A 6000-nucleotide genomic window follows, 5' to 3' on the forward strand; every position below is an offset into this window, starting at 1 on the left:
GGTTTCCATTGCAAGAATCCATACATTTCATATCACATGTAGATCTTGGAACATGGAAAAAAAATCTTTTGTCAAATGCACAAATTCTGCAAAATGTAACTGCTTCTCTACTGCAGTTTGTTGATTTTGTGCTAAGAGCATAGTTAAACCCAATTGTTCATTGTTTTGTATATGAAATGATGATATATCCTATTGTTTCTTACAGTGCATTGGGTTGAAAAACATTTAACATGATCTATTTAGAGGGTATATGCTTATGAAACAGGGACGTCTTGAACTACACTCCTACGCTCTACCACTGACATAAACCCTTCAATGTTGAAAACTGCCCTTTTTTAAAAAGGTGATAGAGTGGGTGACTGTATGGAACTTGTAGAACTAATGACATCAGTGCACTTCTGGTCAGCTGTACAAATTAATACATTTCATTAAGGGCATATTATTGGTTTCCACCACAGTTTTATAACATTCATATGAGCTTCCAATGGTCTATTTCAAACTTATCATATCACCAGTAGAACTTGTGTGAATGTGAAACACAGCTTGTATCATATGAAGAAATCCTAAACAGCTTAATGGTGTTTACCCTATGTTTCAGGTGATGATCAGGAGTATTTCAAATGTAGAAATGTGTTGCTCATTACATAAAATGCTAAGATTGTAAATGTTCCCTTCAATTTATTTAATTAAAAACATATTTCTACAGGTAAAACAGTGGGACACCCAGATTTGAACTAGGAACCTTTTGATCTGCAGTGAAATGCTCTACCCCTGAGCTATATCCCTATTTCTGAAATGTTCAACTTTATTTATTCAGTAATATGTACAAAGTGGAAGCAACATGCAATCACCATCAAAGCAATGCATGTTCAGCCGCCCAACCCTCCTTATAAGCATAAGGGGTGCGAAGGATGTCCTTTATCTGCCTTGGTAAAATACAGTGAGGTTTCCATTGCAAGAATTCATACATTTCGTATCACATGTAGATCTTGGAACATGGAAAAAAAATCTTTTGTCAAATGCACAAATTCTGCAAAATGTAACTGCTTCTCTACTGCAGTTTGTTGACTTTGTGCTAAGAGCATATTTAAACCCAATTGTTCATTGTTTTGTATATGAAATGATGATATATCCTATTGTTTCTTACAGTGCATTGGGTTGAAAAACATTTAACATGATCTATTTAGAGGGTATATGCTTATGAAACAGGGACTTCTTGAACTACACTCCTACGCTCTACCACTGACATACACCCTTCAATGTTGAAAACTGCCCTTTTTTAAAAAGGTGATAGAGTGGGTGACTGTATGGAACTTGTAGAACTAATGACATCAGTGCACTTCTGGTCAGCTGTACAAATTAATACATTTCATTAAGGGCATATTATTGGTTTCCACCACAGTTTTATAACATTCATATGAGCTTCCAATGGTCTATTTCAAACTTATCATATCACCAGTAGAACTTGTGTGAATGTGAAACACAGCTTGTATCATATGAAGAAATCCTAAACAGCTTAATGGTGTTTACCCTATGTTTCAGGTGATGATCAGGAGTATTTCAAATGTAGAAATGTGTTGCTCATTACATAAAATGCTAAGATTGTAAATGTTCACTTCAATTTATTTAATTAAAAACATATTTCTACAGGTAAAACAGTGGGACACCCAGATTTGAACTAGGAACCTTTTGATCTGCAGTGAAATGCTCTACCCCTGAGCTATACCCCTATTTCTGAAATGTTCAACTTTATTTATTCAGTAATATGTACAAAGTGGAAGCAACATGCAATCACCATCAAAGCAATGCATGTTCAGCCGCCCAACCCTCCTTATAAGCATAAGGGGTGCGAAGGATGTCCTTTATCTGCCTTGGTAAAATACAGTGAGGTTTCCATTGCAAGAATTCATACATTTCGTATCACATGTAGATCTTGGAACATGGAAAAAAAATCTTTTGTCAAATGCACAAATTCTGCAAAATGTAACTGCTTCTCTACTGCAGTTTGTTGACTTTGTGCTAAGAGCATATTTAAACCCAATTGTTCATGGTTTTGTATATGAAATGATGATATATCCTATTGTTTCTTACAGTGCATTGGGTTGAAAAACATTTTAACAGGATCTATTGAAGAGGGTATATGGTTATGAAACAGGGACTTCTTGAACTACACTCCTATGCTCTACCACTGACATAAACCCTTCAATGTTGAAAACTGCCCTTTTTTAAAAAGGTGATAGAGTGGGTGACTGTATGGAACTTGTAGAACTAATGACATCAGTGCACTTCTGGTCAGCTGTACAAATTAATACATTTCATTAAGGGCATATTATTGGTTTCCACCACAGTTTTATAACATTCATATGAGCTTCCAATGGTCTATTTCAAACTGATCATATCACCAGTAGAACTTGTATGAATGTAAAACACAGCTTGTATCATATGAAGAAATCCTAAACAGCTTAATGGTGTTTACCCTATGTTTCAGGTGATGATCAGGAGTATTTCAAATGTAGAAATGTGTTGCTCATTACATAAAATGCTAAGATTGTAAATGTTTTCTTCAATTTATTTAATTAAAAAAATATTTCTACAGGTAAAAGAGTTGAACAAGGGTGCACCCAGATTTGAACTAGGGACCTCTTGATCTGCAGTCAAATGCTCTACCACTGAGCTATACCCCCAATTCTGAAAAGTTCACCTTTATTAATTCAGTAATATGTACAAAGTGCAAGCAACATGCAATCACCATCAAAGCAATGCATTTTCAGCCACCAAACCCTCCTTATAAGTATATGGGGTGCGAAGGATGTCCTTTATCTGCCTTGGCAAAATACAGTGAGGTTTCCATTGCAAGAATTCATACATTTCGTATCACATGTAGATCTTGGAACATGGAAAAAAAATCTTTTGTCAAATGCACAAATTCTGCAAAATGTAACTGATTCTCTACTGCAGTTTGTTGATTTTGTGCTAAGAGCATAGTTAAACCCAATTGTTCATTGTTTTGTATATGAAATGATGATATATCCTATTGTTTCTTACAGTGCATTGGGTTGAAAAACATTTTAACAGGATCTATTGAAGAGGGTATATGGTTATGAAACAGGGACTTCTTGAACTACACTCCTATGCTCTACCACTGACATAAACCCTTCAATGTTGAAAACTGCCCTTTTTTAAAAAGGTGATAGAGTGGGTGACTGTATGGAACTTGTAGAACTAATGACATCAGTGCACTTCTGGTCAGCTGTACAAATTAATACATTTCATTAAGGGCATATTATTGGTTTCCACCACAGTTTTATAACATTCATATGAGCTTCCAATGGTCTATTTCAAACTGATCATATCACCAGTAGAACTTGTGTGAATGTAAAACACAGCTTGTATCATATGAAGAAATCCTAAACAGCTTAATGGTGTTTACCCTATGTTTCAGGTGATGATCAGGAGTATTTCAAATGTAGAAATGTGTTGCTCATTACATAAAATGCTAAGATTGTAAATGTTTTCTTCAATTTATTTAATTAAAAAAATATTTCTACAGGTAAAACAGTTGAACAAGGGGGCACCCAGATTTGAACTAGGGACCTCTTGATCTGCAGTCAAATGCTCTACCACTGAGCTATACCCCCAGTTCTGAAAGGCTCACCTTTATTAATTCAGTAATATGTACAAAGTGCAAGCAACATGCAATCACCATCAAAGCAATGCATTTTCAGGCACCAAACCCTCCTTATAAGTATATGGGGTGCGAAGGATGTCCTTTATCTGCCTTGGTAAAATACAGTGAGGTTTCCATTGCAAGAATTCATACATTTCGTATCACATGTAGATCTTGGAACATGGAAAAATTTTTTTTTGTCAAATGCACAAATTCTGCAAAATGTAACTGCTTCTCTACTGCAGTTTGTTGATTTTGTGCTAAGAGCATAGTTAAACCCAATTGTTCATTGTTTTGTATATGAAATGATGATATATTTTATTGTTTCTTACAGTGCATTGGGTTGAAAAACATTTTAACAGGATCTATTGAAGAGGGTATATGGTTATGAAACAGTGACTTCTTGAACTGCATTCCTACGCTCTACCACTGAGTTAAACCCTTGAATGCTGAAAACTGCCGTTTTTTAAAAAGGTGATAGAGTGGGTGACTGCATGGAACTTGTAGAACTAATGACATCAGTGCACTTCTGGTCAGCTGTACAAATTAATACATTTCATTAAGGGCATATTATTGGTTTCCACCACAGTTTTATAACATTCATATGAGCTTCCAATGGACTATTTCAAACTGATCATATCACCAGTAGAACTTGGGTGAATGTGAAACACAGCTTGTATCATATGAAGAAATCCTAAACAGCTTAATGGTGTTTACCCTATGTTTCAGGTGATGATCAGGAGTATTTCAAATGTAGAAATGTGTTGCTCATTACATAAAATGCTAAGATTGTGAATGTTTACTTCAATTTATTTAATTAAAAACATATTTCTACAGGTAAAACAGTTGGACAAGGGGGCACCCAGATTTGTACTAAGGACCTTTTGATCTGCAGTGAAATACTCTACCCCTGAGCTATACCCCCATTTCTGAAATGTTTGCCTTTATTTATTCAGTAATATGTACAAAGTGGAAGCAACATGCAATCACCATCAAAGCAATGCATTTTCAGCCACCAAACCCTCCTTATAAGTATAAGGGGTACAAAAGATGTCCTTTATCTGCCTTGGTAAAATACAGTGAGGTTTCCATTGCAAGAATTCATACATTTCATATCACATGTAGATCTTGGAACATGGAAAAAAAATCTTTTGTCAAATGCACAAATTCTGCAAAATGTAACTGCTTCTCTACTGCAGTTTGTTGATTTTGTGCTAAGCGAATAGTTAAACCCAATTGTTCATTGTTTTGTATATGAAATGATGATATATCCTATTGTTTCTTACAGTGCATTGGGTTGAAAAACATTTTAACAGGATCTATTGAAGAGGGTATATGGTTATGAAACAGGGACTTCTTGAACTACACTCCTACGCTCTACCACTGACATAAACCCTTCAATGTTGAAAACTGCCCTTTTTTAAAAAGGTGATAGAGTGGGTGACTGTATGGAACTTGTACAACTAATGACATCAGTGCTCTTCTGGTCAGCTGTACAAATTAATACAGTTCATTAAGGGCATATTATTGGTTTCCACCACAGTTTTATAACATTCATATGAGCTTCCAATGGACTATTTCAAACTGATAATATCACCAGTATAACTTGGGTGAATGTAAAACACAGCTTGTATCATATGAAGAAATCCTAAACAGTTTCATGGTGTTTACCCTATGTTTCAGGAGATGATCAGGAGTATTTCAAATGTAGAAATGTGTTGCTCATTACATAAAATGCTAAGATTGTAAATGTTTTCTTCAATTTATTTAATTAAAAAAATATTTCTACAGGTAAAACAGTTGAACAAGGGGGCACCCAGATTTGAACTAGGGACCTCTTGATCTGCAGTCAAATGCTCTACCACTGAGCTATACCCCCAGTTCTGAAAAGTTCACCTTTATTAATTCAGTAATATGTACAAAGTGCAAGCAACATACAATCACCATCAAAGCAATGCATTTTCAGCCACCAAACCCTCGTTATAAGTATATGGGGTGCGAAGGATGTCCCTTATCTGCCTTAGTAAAATACAGTGAGGCTTCCATTGCAAGGATTCATACATTTCGTATCACATGTAGATCTTGGAACATGGAAAAAAAGCGTTTGTCAAATGCACAAATTCTGCAAAGCGTAACTGCTTCTCTACTGCAGTTTGTAGATTTTGTGATAAAGAGTATAGTTAAACCCAATTGTTCATTGTTTTTATGTGAAATGATGATATATCATATTGTATCTTACAGTGCATTGGGTTGAAAAACATTTTAACAGGATCTATTGACGAGGGTATATGCTTATGAAACAGGGACTTCTTGAACTGCACTCCTATGCTCTA

General features: G+C 35.2%; 3 non-coding genes across 3 annotated transcripts; all 3 read right to left on the bottom strand.

The window, feature by feature from the left end:
• Positions 1–2612: 2612 nt before the first annotated feature.
• TRNAC-GCA (transfer RNA cysteine (anticodon GCA)) lies at positions 2613–2684 on the bottom strand. The gene has a single exon. It is a non-coding gene; the product is annotated as a tRNA-Cys (tRNA).
• Positions 2685–3566: 882 nt separating this feature from the next.
• On the bottom strand, positions 3567–3638 carry TRNAC-GCA (transfer RNA cysteine (anticodon GCA)). Its single transcript has one exon. It is a non-coding gene; the product is annotated as a tRNA-Cys (tRNA).
• Positions 3639–5474: 1836 nt separating this feature from the next.
• On the bottom strand, positions 5475–5546 carry TRNAC-GCA (transfer RNA cysteine (anticodon GCA)). Its single transcript has one exon. It is a non-coding gene; the product is annotated as a tRNA-Cys (tRNA).
• Positions 5547–6000: the final 454 nt, after the last annotated feature.

Source organism: Ambystoma mexicanum, chromosome 4q, assembly GCF_040938575.1.
Source record: "Ambystoma mexicanum isolate Mex_15411 chromosome 4q, UKY_AmexF1_1, whole genome shotgun sequence".
Classification (NCBI taxonomy): domain Eukaryota; kingdom Metazoa; phylum Chordata; class Amphibia; order Caudata; family Ambystomatidae; genus Ambystoma; species Ambystoma mexicanum.